This window comes from Papio anubis, chromosome 11 (genome assembly GCF_008728515.1).
Source record: "Papio anubis isolate 15944 chromosome 11, Panubis1.0, whole genome shotgun sequence".
NCBI classification, from domain to species: Eukaryota; Metazoa; Chordata; class Mammalia; order Primates; family Cercopithecidae; genus Papio; species Papio anubis.
Genome location: NC_044986.1, coordinates 83,551,990 through 83,569,131, shown reverse-complemented (window position 1 = coordinate 83,569,131; position 17,142 = coordinate 83,551,990). Strand labels below are relative to the sequence as shown.

General features: G+C 38.6%; 1 protein-coding gene across 7 annotated transcripts in view; it reads right to left on the bottom strand.

Moving 5' to 3' along the window:
• The window catches only part of MARCHF8 (membrane associated ring-CH-type finger 8), a 139,721-nt gene extending 124,454 nt beyond the window's left edge, over positions 1–15,267 (bottom strand). Inside the window, exons 1-2 of one of the 7 annotated variants that reach the window (XM_017962767.3) lie at positions 15,121–15,267; positions 11,361–11,411 (exon numbers count right to left, since the gene is read on the bottom strand). The gene's annotated coding sequence lies outside the window, so the exon portion shown is untranslated. The other 6 variants (XM_017962768.3, XM_017962766.3, XM_017962772.3 and 3 more) reach the window with 6 other exon arrangements.
• Positions 15,268–17,142: the final 1,875 nt, after the last annotated feature.

Sequence of the window (17,142 nt, the reverse complement as noted above, 5' to 3'; positions counted from 1 at the left end):
GTTTTCTTTTTAGAAAATATCAACACTGGCAAGGATGCCCTAAAATGGCCACTCAACACCTTGCTAGTGGAAGCATTAATTAGAATCCTTTAGGAAAGCAGTTCAGCAATATGAATCAACAGCCTTAAAAATATCCACACCAGGCCAGGCACGGTGGCTCACGCCTGTAATCCTAGCACTTTGGGAGGCAGACGCGGGTGGATTACCTGAGGTCAGGAGTTCGAGACCAGCCTGGCCAACATGGTGAAATCCTGTCTCTATTAAAAATACAAAAGTTAGCCAGATGCAGTGGTGGGCACCTGTAATCCCAGCTACTCGGGAGGCTGAGGCAGGAGAATTGCTTGAACTCGGGAGGCAGAGGTTGCAGTGAGCCGCGATCATACCACTGCACTCCAGCCTGCAAGAATCCGTCCCCTCCCAAAAAAAAAAATCCACACCATTCTAGTTAATAACACTATCTGAAAGAAATAATCTAAACTGTGGACTAAAATTTATGCTGAAGATATTCATCAAATGATAACTGTAATAGCAAAACTCTTTAAAACAATCCATGTTAAACAATACAGAAATCATTAAGTAAACCACTTAGGATATAACCACAAAATGCAATATGCAGTCATTAAAAGTTATTTAAAATCAGAAAATATGACATAATAAATGTTAAGAGAATAAAGTTTACAAAATGGGCAGTTAGGATGATCTTAAGTAAAAAAAAAAAAAAAATTCATAAAGCTCAGAACAGACATATTATAAACAGTGACTGTTTGAAAATGAATATAAGCAGGGAATGTGAACACTTATCCCAGTCTCCAGTTTATGAGATCTTACCCCTCACCACCTGTGAACTACCACTGCTTACATGATGGTGCCTGTCTCACTCCCTGTGCACTCCAAGTATTTCTTGAGGCCATAGTATCATACCTGGCTGCATTCAGTAAACATCTGCTGCTTCAAATTTACAAACTCTCCCACCTCATTTCATACATGCAAAAAATGGATCTAGCTATTTAAGTCACCTGAAAATTGAAACTATATTGAACATGAAGTTCGTCAAGAACAGGTTTCACTTTTCTCTGCTTCTTTCAAATAAAAACATTAAGGAGGAAACATGCTTGGAGCTTTCTTTCGTTAACAACAGAATCCAAGGCAGGCTTGAGACAATATAAAGATACCACATACCTGATTAGTACTGTGCGCTAGGACCACCAGTGATGTCGTTGGTTTATTTTCAAGTCAAAGAACATTTGCTTTAGCAGTCTAATCTTAGCTACCACAAAAAAAAAAACACACACACACACACACACTCACACACACCCATCTGTGTGCTGCAGTGCTCAGCCACTACCCAAGGCCATACCTGACTCCAGCTCCGCCCTATTCCCCACTGATTCCACCTTCTACTTGGCAACTTCTGCCTAATTAGCTGAGCAGAGCACAGTCAGGCGAGAGGAGGCTGTGAGCAAGGCTGGGAACATGGAGAAACCAGACAAGAGTAGGAAAACCTTAACCGTGGCAGAGGGCCAACTGAGCGGCATTCGTAAGTCTGTGGTTGTCAACAGGAGCAATTTATCACCCCAGGGGATTTTGCCAGTGTCTTGGAGATATTTTTAATTGCCACAACTGTGGGGGTGCTAATGGCGCCTAGTAGGAAGAGGCCAGGGATGCAACTAAACATCCTACAATACAAAGAACAGTTCCCCACAACAAAGAATTATCCAACCCCAACTCTCAACAGAGTTAAGGTCAAGAAATCCTACCACAGACTGATGCATTCACTAGTACAGTAGAGTCTACTGTACAGTACAATTCAGCAGGAACAAGACACCCAGTGGTTAGAGGAGACCTGAGGTAGTTCAGGAAATGTAAACACACACATTACCTCCTCACTCAGATGCTAAGGTGACCAAAATTCTACCTCAAGAATTGGGAATGAGGGCATTGTAATTAATTAATTAATTTAATAAAACTAGTAAGAAAGCTTTTTTCCCCCAAAGGCTTGCTCCTATAAATATCTTATATTTAAAGACTGCTTCACAGCAAAAACTGTAAGATAATACTATCAAAATTGCCCAGACTGGTAAACATCTCCAGAAAACTTGGCAACACACACAGTCAATGACAAATTTAGTTGTGTATCTCAACAGGACCTAAAAACTCAAACTCAAAGTTCCCAGCTTAGTTTAAGGCGAAGTGTCAAGTTTTCAAAGATCACTCAAAAAGAAGAAAAGGGCTGCTTTCCCAGATGAATCATCAAGAACTACACAAGACTTAGAAGAGTAACATTTCAAAACTAAGAACACTACTTAGGCATTTCAACCAAAAAAAAAAAAAATGCAAATTTTTTAAAAAAGTGTATGAATCATCATTATTAAAATTTGGTTAAAGTTATGACGAATGAGTCAAGCCATAATAGGTTTTTTAAAATTATTTTAACAACCTTATGCCATTGATTTCCACCTGTGGGAGGCCAGAAGGTTAGAGAAGTCGTCTGGTAGTATCCCTGGCTGGCTGGGGCTTAAATAACTTCAACCTGTCTCTAAAGCATCATTTTGCCTATCTACCTTGACCTCTGTCCTTTCAGTGTCAGGAAATACCCATCACTTAGGGTGGCCCACTTCAATGTTGGACAGGAATTAACTGTTAAGAGTGTGTCTGTTACGCTGAATCAAGAGAACCTCCCGTTCAACTACAGGTATTAGTTTTGAATCACGTGAAACGAGCCTAATTATTCTCTATACAGCAGCCCTTCAAGTTTCCATATTATCTTGTCTTTCTCACCCAAGCCTTTTTCTTCTCCAAGTTATAAAATGCACTCTCCCCACAAGCTGTTACAGTTAGCTACTTAAGTGATACAATTAAGATTCAACAGGAGACCAAAAACACCAGAATGGCAGAACTGAGAGGAATCAGAGACCAGCCAGTTCAAACCTAATTCCATTTTTAAAAATGAGTAAACAAGGCAGAGAGAAGCAAGGCTGCTTGTCAGAGGTCAAGCTATTCAGAAAAGTCAGGAGCAGAATTCAAGTTTCCTAACTCTTTTGCCCCTCAGAACTGTACACCAAGTTGTACAGATGTTGTGTGAAAGGACTGACAGTTTTTGTTTTATGAAAATATACAGACTGAGAGAAAAGATGATCCATCTAGCAAGAATCTGTATTAAAAAGTGATGCAGGTGAAAAAAACTAGGTAATTTAACTTAAAAATTACATAAGAAAGGAAATGTAGTCACAGACTACTACCTGATTTGCAGATGAATAGTTGTCACTAAATATTTCTTATTGATTTCACTAAAAATAGGGATGTAACCATAGTCAGAGTGGGAAAAGGCAAATGAGGAGTTTAAGATGTCCAAATCCTCAACTATCAAAATAAGAAGGCAATGCATAACATTTAAAGTGGATAAATAAATAACAGTGGAATAACATGTTTAGAAATATTAAAAATAGGTACTGTAACAAGAAAAGTTTGCCTCTATTTTTCATTGTAAGACTTTATGCTCCCTATTTTTAAAGTGTCCAAGTATTATTTTGATAAAAATTTCAACATTAATTTTAAGATACAGAAAAATAAGGGTTTGGTAATAGATAATGTTGTAGGCAGGTGAACAGGGGAAAGAGCACCAAAACACCATTAGTCGGAGTACAGATTGAAAAGAAAATGGGACAACCAACTATCCAATTTAAATCCCCTTTGACCAGGCAATTCCACTTCTAGGGCTCTAGACTGTAAGAATACATCCATAAATGTTCAAAAACATATATACAAGAATGATCACTGTGACACCATTTTTAAAAATACAAATCAGAGCACACTAAATATCCACTAACAGGGGAAGGGTTGAATAATTCACAAATATATGTACCCGTATATTCTTCATTCATCCCACAAAAATTTATTGATTGCTAGGTACTAAGTACAGAATAGTAAACAAAAGTCAACCGGCAAAGGAATAGTACATAATTATTAAAAGGGAGAATGCAGATCTGTATGTACTGATCTAGGTGAAAAAGCATACTTCAAAATATATGTAGTATGATCCCACTTTTATTAAAATACCCAGTATAACCAGATGAGACTTTTTCTTTATGTACTTACAGTATTTGAATTTTTTAGCATTGTAATATTACCTGTGTAAGCTCCTTTAAAGAAAACAAAGACATCTGCTTGTCAGATTGAATAAAAGTAGTAACAAAAGAAAGCAAAAAAGAATGGAGGGAAGGAAAGAATCTACTTTTTGTAAGTCTCTCTATACAGTAGAACAGGAAAGATGCACATGATTTTCACTTCTAGATTTTACCAATATATATGCAGTCTTTATATATATCTTCAAGAAATTCTCTCACACATTCACAAGGAGAACTAAGAAACAATCTAAATTTTCATCAATGAAAGAATGAACCAATTGTGATCTATTCATACAATAAAACACCATACAGTAGTTATTAAAACTCAAACCACAAAAGCACAAATCTGAGGGAAAACCTCATATGTTAGAGAGTACATACAGAATAAAATTATTTATGTAAAACTTTTTAAAAAGCAACAACAAAAAACTGTCTTTACTTATAAATATGGACCCATAGATTAAAAACACCATGAGATACCACTTCTCAGCCTAAATATCAGACAATATTGAGTGACAATATTAATGACACGGAACAAGAACTCCAATGTCTGCTAAGGTAAATGTATACTGCCACCACCACTGCGGAAAACAACGTATTATATAGAGTGGTAGTCAGAAATCTAAAGATAGTCCCCCAAGATTCCTGCCCCTGGTTATTCAAATACTAATTTGAGTATAGCTGTGAAACGACCATGGAGATAAAATAGAAAGAGTAATCTAGATTATCCCAGTGGACCCAATCAAATCATATGAGTCCTTAAAAGTAGAGAATGGTCTCCATCTAGAAAAGGAAAAAAATATTAGAGAGATTCAAAGCATGAGAGAGATTCAACCTCCTACTGCCAGCTTAGAAGACGAAGAAAGAAAGAGGGTCACAAGGCAAGGAACGTGTGGCCTGTAGAAGCTGAGAATGACCACCAGCTGACATCCAGCAAGGACACATGGACCTTAGTCCTACAACCATATGAACTGAATTCTACCAACAACCCAAATAAGTGTGGGAGTTGATTTCTCTCCAGAGCCTGTAGAAAAGAATGCAGCCCTACTGACAACTTGATTTCAGCCTCATAAAACCCATAGCAGATAACCCAGCCAAGCCTACTGCACTTTTGACCTATAGTGTTGTTTTAAGCCTCTAAGTTTGTGGTAATTTGTTATATAGCAACAGAAAACTACCACTTCTAGAAAAGTTGAAGAAATGCATTATCCTACAACCCAGCAGCTATACACCTGACCATAAACAAAGAGAAACTCTTACCCAAGAGCACAAAAAGACATGCACAATGTTCACATCACCATTGCTCATGACAGATTTAAAAAAAATTGACAATCCAGTCATTCATCATACTACAAAGGACTAATTGTGGAATATTCATAATGTAACACAATAAGACAAGGAGATACCAATGAACTACAGCCATACAAAAATACGAATGAGTCTCAAATCTCACATTATACAGAATAAAAAAGCAAATGAAAGTACACACACAATACAATTCTAGTTATAAAGTTCAACGCATGCAGGGCAAAACAACACATCTTCAAGATACAAATGTGATAAAACTATAGCAATTAAACAATAAAAACAAAATTCAGGGTAGCAGTTATGTCTCTGGGGACATAACAGAATGGGATCAGAGAAGAGAGACCAAGGGCATCAAAAGTAATGTAGATTGTTCCTAACTGGTGATTACAAAGTAACAGCACTTGGCCAGGCGTGGTGGCTCACGCCTGTAATCCCAGCACTTTGGGAGGCCGAGGCGGATGTATCACAAGCTCAGAGAATCGAGACCATCCTGGCTAACACGGTGAAACCTCGTCTCTACTAAACATACAAAAAATTAGCCGGGCATGGTGGCGGGTGCCTGTAGTCCTAGCTACTCAGGAGGCTGAGGCAGGAGAATGGCGTGAACCCTGGAGGTGGAGCTTGCAGTGAGCAGAGATGGCGCCACTGCACTCCAGCCTGGGTGACAGAGCAAGACTCCGTCTCAAAAAAAAAAAAAAAAAAACACACAAAATAACAGCACTTACATTCTATACAAAATTTATAAATATTGTGATATCTACTCAATATTTGAAAAAAAATCTAGATAATCAAACGTCTATATAACAAAAAAAAACTTTTTTCTTTTCTTTTGCAAAGATGTGTTCATTGAAAGGACTAATTCAAATAATATAAAAAGTCCAATCATTTTTTTAATCACCTAAAATTCTCACCACCTAGACATAATCAGTAACAATTTGCTTAACATCCTTTTAGGCATTTCCTATGAGTATACATACATTTAAATATTTTACATAAAATCTCAGTATATATATATATACATAGGTATATGTTCTGTCTATAAATGTTTAGACCCTTTTGAAAAACAACTATATTAAGACATAATTTACATAAAATAAAATGCACCCATCTTAAGTACAATGTTAAGTTCTGACAAAAGTGTATAAAAAGTGTATATTTAGTATAACCACCACCCAATCAAAATACAAAGTAATTCCATCACCATAGAAAGTTATCTTCTGCTCCTCTGCAGTCAATCCCCACCCCTACCTATAACCTCAGGCAACCACTAATCTGCTTTCTTAATGTTTTGGTGGTTCTAGAATTACATATGAATCAAATCATACAGAATGTAGTCTTTTGTCTGGCTTCTTTTGCTCAATATAATGTTTTTAATTTCATAGAGTGACACTGTGCAATTCATTCCTTTTTTCTCCTGAGTAATAGTCCATTGCAGACTTGTTGATAGACTATACTGTTTCCAGTGTTGAGCACTGAGTATTGTTGTACAAGTCATTTGTGAATTTAAGGTTTTATTTTATACCCAGGGGTGTAATGTCTAGGTCATACAGTAAGTGCAAGTTTAAGTTAATAGGAAACTGTTAAACAGTTTTCCAAAGTGCCTGTACACTCCTATCAGCAATTTATGTAAAATTCTGATTGCTCTACGTCCTCACCAACGCTTGGTATTGTTAGTCTTTTTCATTTTGACCATTCTTGTAGGCAAAAAGTTGTTCATAATTATAATTTCCTTTAATAAATAAATATGTTGAGAATTTTTAATATGTCTACTAGAATTTCAAATACCTTCTTTTGATAAGTTGCTCCACAATTTTTTTTTTTACCAATTTTGCCATTTGAGCTCTCTAACTTCTTACTAATTTATTGAAGTTTTTTATATAATGCTGGGTAAAAGTCCTTTGTCAGATATATAAATTGTCAGCATTTGCTCCCAGTCTATAGTATACTGTTTCTTTTCCTTAACAATGTCTCCTAAAGTGCAGGAGATTTAATTTTATTGAGTAATAAAATTTTAATTTTATTGAGTCAATAAAAATTTAATTTTATTGAGTCCAATTTAACATTTTTAAAATGTTGTAGTTAGTGCTTTTTGTACCATATATAAGACTAAATGGTTTCTCCCTCAAATTGACCACAAAACATGGATATCTGCTCTCACCACTTCTATCATAATATTGGACTTGAGGTCCTCACAAGTGTAATAAGGCAAAAAAAGAAACAGAAAGCACATATTAGAAAGGAAAATGTAAAACTGTCTTTATTCAATGACTGTATGTGGAGAAAATCCAACCAAAAGACTACCAGAACTAGTAAGTGGATTTAGAAAGGCTACAAGACACAAAGACAATATACAAAAACAGCTGTATTTTTACATATTAGCAAGGAATACTTGAGAAATGAATTTTTAATCCCATTTACAATGGCATTAAAAATGTAAGATATTAAGATATAAATTCAACAAAATATGCACAGGACCTGTACACTGCAAAACTAAAAAACATGTTGCAAGAAATTAAAGAACTAAATAAATGGAGAGCTATAACATGTTCATGTAGTGGAAGGTTCAATGACATTAAAATAGCAATTCTCCATAAACTGATCTACAGAGTCAAGGCAATCCCAATTGAAACCCCAAGTTGTTCTTTTTTTTTTTTTTTAAACTAACAAGCTGATTTTAAAATACTTTTGAAAACACAAAGGACCTAGATACCCAGAAAATTTTTGAAAATAAAGAACAAAATTGGAGGATTTATACTAACCAATTTCAACCTTTACATAAAGTTATAGAAATAAAGACAATGTGGTACCGACATAAGAACAGACAGCAAAAGCAACAGGAGAGAGTCCAAAAGCAGATCCACACATACATCACCAGTTTACTTTCAACAAAAATGCCAACAGAACTCAATGGGCAAAGGATAGAGAAAGGGGAAGAAACTCAATAGGGAAAGAATTACCTTTTCAACAAATGATATTTAAAAATGTATATTAGACCAGCTAACTTAAGCCCAAGGCCTCCTCAGGCAAAAAAATAAAATTAAAATTAAAATTAAAAAATTGTTTATTCATAAAGGAAAATAAAGAACCTAGAGCCATAGCTCATACCAAACACTCTATTAACCCCTAAAAATTGATCATGAACCTTAATATTGGAGCTAAAACTATAAAACCTCTAGAATAAAACACAGGAGAAAATTCAGCAGGCTTTTTTTCACATAACATTTCAGCTATCCTTACATGCTAATAAATATATTTTTTTCATTTTGTCAAAGGTAAGAAAAAAAGGAGAAAATCCTTACAAACTTTGAAAACATCTCTTCATTTCTTTTTTTTTTTTTTTTTTTTTTGAGACGGAGTCTCGCTCTGCCGCCCAGGCTGGAGTGCAGTGGCCGGATCTCAGCTCACTGCAAGCTCCGCCTCCCGGGTTGACGCCATTCTCCTGCCTCAGCCTCCTGAGTAGCTGGGACTACAGGCGCCCGCCACCGCGCCCGGCTAGTTTTTTGTATTTTTTAGTAGAGACGGGGTTTCACTGTGTTAGCCAGGATGGTCTCAATCTCCTGACCTCGTGATCCGCCCGTCTCGGCCTCCCAAAGTGCTGGGATTACAGGCTTCAGCCACCGCGCCCGGCCACATCTCTTCATTTCTTAAATGAAATTTCGAAATGCTTTCCTTATCCATATGGTCATACAACATTTCTTCAACTGAAGAACAGAAATATTCAAAGGAAAAGAACAAAAATCTTTTTAACCTCCTTTCATATAGTTCCTACAAGAATGGGTTGGCTTCTATGAGACTGTAGTTTTGCCTCGATGATTCTTTTTTGAGTGCCTTTTCTGAAGTCATAAGTAAATCTTCCAACATATTAATACCACTTATAAGTTTTAAATATAAAACAGTTACCAGAAAACCATGACAATATGTGAAATGTTATGTACTGCTATATTGTCTTAAAATTGCCTGTTTTGGTTGATAAAGACTTGTAATGTATTATACAGAGATAACACACTTTCAAAATTGTAATAAAAGGAATTTTAGCCATTTTAAGTATAATTTATCCCCAATAATTTACACGATATCTCAATAAATGTGTGTATCATTGCCTATTGGTTATGAATTGTGGTTAACAAAATAAGGAACGAAAGAATCCATTATAGGCCGGGCGCGGTGGCTCACGCCTGTAATCCCAGCACTTTGGTAGGCCGAGGCAGGTGGATCACGAGGTCAAGAGATTGAGACCATCCTGGCTAACACAGTGAAACCCCGTCTCTACTAAAAATACAAAAAATTAGCAGGGCACGGTGGCGGGCACCTGTAGAAGGCTACTCGGAAGGCTGAGGCAGAAGAATGGCGTGAACACAGGAGGTGGAGCTTGCAGTGAGCCGAGATTGCACCACTGCACTCCAGCATGGACCACAGAGCAAGACTGTTTCAAAAAAAAAAAAAAAGAATCCATTATACTATAATTTAGTAATTTAGCCACCACAGTTTTCCAGAAAACTAAAATTTTAAAAAAAACATATTGCAATGCTGCTACTTACGTATGAGTGATTTAATACTGCATACAAGTTACCCCAAAACTCAGTAGTTTAAAACAATGGACATTTATTCACAGTTACCACAGGCCAGAAATCTAGGCACAGCTTAGCTGGGTACTTCTGGGTCAAAGTCTATCAGGGGGTTGCACTCAAGCTGCTGGCCAAGCTGTGGGATCCTCTGAAGGCCTCTATGTATGAAAAGGATATGCTTTCCATCTCACTCACATGGCTATAGGCAAGTCTCAGTCCCTACCACCTGGGATTCTCCAGGAGGCATAAAACATGGCATCTTTGTTAAAAAAAATTTCCTTCTTTCCATCAATGGCTTTTTTGCAGGTGCGCAATTCAATAGTTTTTAGCAAATGCACAGAATTGTACAACCATCACCATAATCAATTTTAGAATATTTTCATCACCCCAGAAAGAAACTCAGTCCTCTTTAGCAGTCAAACCCATTTTTCCCCAACCCCTACCCCAACACCAGTTCTAGGTAACCAGTACTCTATTATCTGAGTCTATATTTGTATTCTGGACATTCCATATACCTGTAATCACACAATTTGTGGCCTTTTGTGACTTTATCACTTAGAAAGTTTTCAAAGTTCATCCATTTGTAGCATGAGTCAGTATTTAATTCCTTTTTATTCCTGAATAATAGTCCACTGCATGGATAAACCACATTATTTAAACCATTCATCAGTTGATGTATGTTTGAGTTGTTTCAACATTTTGGCTACTATGGCTACTGCTACTGTGAACATGTACATACAAATTTTTGCATAGATATGTTTTCATTTCTCTTGGGTATATACCTAGGAGTGGAACTGCTTTGTCATGCCTTATCCCATATTTAGCCATTTCAAGAACTGCCAGACTGTTTCTCAAAGCAGTTGCTCCACTTTACATTCCAACATGTAGATTCCAATTTCTCCACGTCACCAACACTTATTATTACCTGTCTTTTTTATTATACATAGCCATCTTAGTTTACTAAGATGGTTACTTAGACGGTCACTTAGTAACCGTCTTAGTTACTTAGTTGGTGTGACATGGTATTTTACTGTGGTTCTGATTTCCATTTACATGGTGACTAATGATGTAAAACATCTTTTCATGTGCTTACTGGCTATTTGTATGTCTTGTCTGAAAAACTGTCTACTCAAATCCTTTGTCCATTTTTTTTAGTTATTTTTCCTTTTATGACTGAAGTATAAGAGTTCCTTAAATACTCTGGATACTAGACCTTTAATAGATACACGGTTTCTCATACCAAACACTGGGGAGCACGTAGACAGGATAAAAACAGGAACTCTCACACTGCTTATAGGACAGTAAAACAGTACAACTACATTGGAAAGCAATTTGTATTTAGTAAAGTTACTGGTGTACGCACCTGACAAACAACTACTCCAATCCTAGACGTATATTCCAGAGAAATTCTTACCTTTGAAGAAAAACATGGATGAAACTTAGTAACTAATTTTAAAAGTTGCAGGAAAAAAAATCCATATAGCATGATGCCATTTATATAAAGTTTAAAAATATGCATAAGCAAACAGTATTTTGGGGGGATATACATGTATAAAGTAAAATAACATTATCAAGAAAGCAGGCCAGGTGCAGTGGCTCACACCTGCAATCCCAGCACTTTGGGAGGCTGAGGCAGGCAGATCACTTGAGGTCAGGAGTTTGAGACCATTCTGGCCAACATGGTGAAAGCCTGTCTCTACAGAAATACAAAAATTAATAGGGCATGGTGGCACATGCCCATAGTCCCAGCTACTCGGGAGGCTGAGGCAGGAGAATCGCTTCAACCCAAGAGGCAGAGTTGCAATGAGCCAAGAGGGCGTCACTGTACTCCATCCAACCTGAGTGACAGAGCAAAACTCTGTCTCAAAAAAAAAAAAAAAAGAAAGTAAAGAAATAAAGAAATGATAGACACAGAATTCAGCATGCTGGTTACTTTTGAGAGGAAGGAAGAAGTACACAGGAGGTTTCAAGGCTATTGGTAATGTTCTATTTTTTCAATACATACTTTTATACGCGTGACACATTTAATAAACACTTTTTCAAAGAGCTTCACTGACAACTGAAGGTCTTTTTAATACAGAAAGACACCAAAGCAGTTCAAAGCAAATATAAAGCAGATGAGAACATCACAGTGAACCAAAAACCACACACACAATATTGTAAAGTATTTTAAATCCAACAAAGCGTATGTTTTGTAGAACTGAGAAGACAGATTCCCTGCCTTTATTCCGCTTTTTTCCACCGTTGTGTCCACCTCTGTCTTTCTGATCCCACCTTTACCCCCAGGTCCTGAATCCACTTCTACCTCTTCCAGAGTTTTTCTCTTCAATATATCAATCTGAAGAGCACACATCCTTCCTCTCAATTTCCATAGCACTTGTACCTCTTCAAAGCCTTCATCATATTATCCTCAGATTACATTTTTTAACTCCTCTATCAGAAATAAACACCTGGAGAACTAGAACACTGGTCACATCATCAAACTGACTCTCCAAAAGCAAATTTTTTATTGACTATTGATTGAATAAATGAATTAGAAAATTCAGGCATTTCCAAGTGAGTTAAGAAATTGGATCTGGTCTAGTTATTAAAAAAAAAAAAAATGAAAAGTTTAAAATTACACTTCTTGAAAAAGAATTTCAAAATTGAAAATCCTTCAATACAGCAAAGACAAAGCTGACAACTGTCAGATAAAATATAAAATGTTTATACTGTATATACTGATAATTTTCCATACTCCATATTCACAGGGGACAAAATTAGAAGGCATAAGAAGAACTTCCTGATTACTTGGCATCAGAACAGTCCACGGCTTTAGAAAATGTCTTCTAATCAACCACAAACCTGGGGAACAGGTAGGGTTGTAAAGCATCTTTTACGGGGGGGGGGGGGCGCGGGGGGAAGCACATACCATTTCAAGGCTCAAAAAAATGAAGCCACTTTTAGAAATTTCAGCAATATTTTTAACTTGCTTTCAGATATTTTAAACTACTTACCACCAAAGGTATAAACCTAAACATTATGTGATTATGGTAGAAATGGAACTGCTACATAAGGGAAAAAGAAACCACAAGTGAATCAACGACATTCTTCCAGAACCAGACGCTACTACTGACAACAATTAGCGTTTCCTGGCTGCTTAAATCAATTCATTCCCAGCTCTGCTTTGAGCTGGCACTAATTTAAAGGAAACAAAAATGTTGGAGCTAAGGCTGCCAGATTTAGCAAATATAAATACAGCAAGCCCAGTTAAACTTTAATTTCAGACAAACAACGAATCATTTTTTTAGTGCAAGTATGCCCCCATGTAGTATTTATAGTAAAAATGTATTCACTTTATCTGAAATTCGTATCAACTAGGCATCCTGTGTTTTATCTGGCAAACCTAGCTGGAGCCAAAAGGTAGAATAGTAATCAATCCAGTTTCCTCATTTTGCAGCAGAAACTGAGAACCAAAGAAAGGAAATGACTTGCTTAAGCTTAAGCCAAAGATCAGGGAAGTAAGTTGGCTTTGAAAAGAGAAAACCTTTCCACTAGGTCACCTTGGGTATCACTTATAGTCCATTCCACTTCCAATTCTTGCTCAACTCACAGAAGCAATAAGCAGACAAGCTGTAAAAGGGTATCGTTTCCCTCTTTTAACATTAAACTTCAAGTTTCAGTACATCTCTTAAAACCATAGTCTCCAAAATCCATTAGGAAACTATGTGTTACTCTTTAAAAAAAAAAAAATCCTGAAAATTTTGTCTACACACTACCACCTCATACTGTTTACATGTTCACTCACCATATGAAACAGAACATCTTTTTCTCTTAAACTCAATTTTCTCAAAATCCAAAATTCTCTTGCTCCAGGGTCTCAAGATTTCACACGAGGGCATGTTCACATTATTCCATGACTCTCAACGACTTGAGTTCATATACTCCTTCAGTTTTCATATTTTTTAGAGTTTTCATGTTTTTCTGATATGTCCTAACCTATCCGGTAGGTCTCAAAAGTCTTCCATTCCCATTCTGTATCTGAGCAACTAAATCAGCAATGAGGCATGAAGTCTCACTATTATAAACATACACTTGCTTCCCCAGGGACTGGGATGCAAGGAAAGATGGAACGAGAAACGTCTTTATCAGAAATTTCGGGGCCAAAAAAGGTATGTGAGGGTTATGCTAATTGTCTCTGTAATTACATAGCATGTAATCGAACAAAATAAGGAGAAAGATAACAGAAAACTCCACATATGCAAAGAATTCATTTTCCAGATCCTATCAAATTAAAAAATACACAAAACATTTCCTCAACTCCATACGGAGCTCCTCAACCTATGACTTCCATGGGTCCTTAAGGGTAGTTAGCGCGGGGGTGGGTCGTGAGAATAGTGATAATGAGGCAGAAAAGGGTTCCATTTATTTTTACAATCTGGGCTTCCAAATAGATTTTAAGAAAAAAAAGGTTTTGTTGCATTAAAGAAACATGAAAACGGTAACATAAACCATTATAACCCCCACCCAATAAGTTTTCTATTAAAAACTTCAGCCAGGTGAACAGGAATCCGAATCATTTAAGATGAAAACAGATTTAAAGATCAACGAAAAGTTAGCAACTAAAGGACAAAACAGCTACCTATGCTTTCCTTCTGGCACCCCGAATGTACGCAGATCTCTCAAGATCACACATCAGACGTGGAAGGTCCTCACGGATTACTACTCCGAGCTTCCATTTTACAGATGTGCAAACTCAGGCCAAGGACGACGACTGACGGGCTCAAGGTCTCACAGCCCGTCAGGGAAAAGACCTGGCACCCCGGGCGTCCGGCCTAGGGCCCTTGGCGCAGACTGCTTCTGCGGTTCCTGGTTCGACTCGGCCCGGCCCCAGGAGCAGACGCCAGCACCAGGGCAGAAGGACCCACGGCCCCGAGTCGCGCTGCCTCTTCGCGTGCTCCACGCCGGGCCCCCAGCCCAGGGGCAGCGCAGGGCCGGGGCCTTGGCAGCCCACCTGTCGCGGACCGGGCGGCCGTCAGCCACACCCCCTGCCCGGGCCGGGGGCTCGGCCGCCCTTATTGGCGGCCAGCAGGGACGGCTGCGAGCGGCGTGGAAGAGTGGATCCTAGAAGCCCCAAGAGTTACCTCAGGTGGGCTCTGAGCTGGCGGCGCAACCGCCCCGGCCCTCCTCCAGCATGCCCGAGACGCGGACGCAGCAGGTCCGAACATCCGCCAGCGCGTTGCCTGTTTACACCCTACGCCCCTCCGCGTGAGGACGCCGACTGGCAGGTCACGTGACGCGGGCGTCACGTGTCCGGCCGGGTTGGGTGGAGGCGTTCCCCGGGTGGCCACAGCGCGCTGGGGGCCGGCTGCGCGACACCTCTGTGCTTCCACCCCTTCGCTGTGCCCAGGCGAGGACCCACCAGGCTTGGAACCGAAGACTTCCCCAGCTCTGCCTTTGTCGTTTAGTGTGTCGTGGGCCTGACTACATGTGTTATTAATACTAGTGTTTTGGAAGGAAAAGGAAATTTTGTCTGGCAAAAGGATGTTGTACTTGGAGAAGAAAGTGGAAAATACTTTCTTACCTGGGGCTATCAAACGGGAGGGAAAGCGAAGGAATAAGTAGTAATGGTTTTTGCCTTGACAGATTTTTGTTTGCTTTCGCTCTGTAATCTGGACTGAAAGATAGATGCCCATAGCATAGCCCTCTGAGCCAGAGAAAGCATGTGAAAGAGGTTTATACGACTTCCTACTTTTAAATTGTATTTTAATTTTTATCAGAAATCATCTTTGTGTACATACAGGTCTAAATATTTGATTCGGCATTCATCTTTTGTCCACGTAAAACTTAGTTTATTATTCCTCTGTCACTTTCATCATTGTCTACCAAATCCCAATTTTCCTAGATCAAACTTCCCAGAAATAGTTTCAACCACTGCTAATTTTATTTGTCCCATAATAATGCATAAAATGTGACTAATTTGTATTTCTTAGTAAATTCATGAGTGAATTATAAGCAAATCCTCTCAAATATTCCACAGTTGTTCTGTTGTCCAGGAGTGATCTATCATATAGCTAATCAATTCTTCCCTACAATTCTGACCACTTTGCATTGTTGGCTAAGTAAAGAGCAGATTGTCAGGTTCAAAACAGTGTGCTCAAAATATCCTCTGGATCAGCAAGCTCAAAACATCTTCATTTCTATAACACACTTAGAATACAGTATTACAAAGAACAGAAAATGATGAATTTTCTCCATTTGTCGTTTACTATGGAAAATAGGTTATCAAGGCCGGTTGCCAGAATCTGGTTGACTCTACTGCTTCTGGCAGCAGGTGTTCCATGAAGGCAGTACCAATATCTTCCATTGGTATAGCTGATGCCTAGACCAGGCTTGGTGAGCAAAAGAATTGGTTGACTGATCTATGGATATGGAATCCTATCATCCTTCTGCAGGAAGCGGCAGAACCTTCGTAGTTTAACAGGGATCTGTGAGCTAAGCAGGGCTGATAAGCAGTACTCATGCAGGCAAAGATAGGGTGAGTCCTGGATCAGCCACTACTGTCTAGGCAATTTTCTTAACCTTTCCGAGCCTCTCTTCAGCTATCTAAAAGACATCTACTGAATAGAGTGGTTATGAGACAAAATGAGGTAATGCCTGTATAACACTTTTAAGTGCCCAACACATACAGTGCTGGGTAAATATTAACCATATATGGTCTTTGCCAACGGGGTATTAGTATAGGAGGTCAGAGTCCTGAGGGAAAGGGAGCTGACAACTTGAACATGTCCAGGTCCTGGGTCCAGATTCTTGCCACCTGGAGTGCTGTTCAAGAAGGGATTGCCCGCCAGGTGTGGGGGCTCACATCTGTAATCCTAGCACTTTGGGAGGCTGAGGCAGGCAGATCACCTGAGCTCAGGAGTTCAAGACCAGCCTGGCCAACATGGCCTGGCCAATATGAAACCTCCTCCTTACTAAAAATACAAAAATTAGCCAGGCATGGTGGCGGGCATCTGTAATCCCAGCTACTCGGGAGGCTGAGACAGGAGAAACGCTTGAACCTCGGAGGCAGATGCTGCAGTGAGCCAAGATCATGCCACTGCACGCCAGCCTGGGTGACAGAGTGAGACGCCGTCTCCAAAAAAAGGAAGGGATTGCCAGCAAGG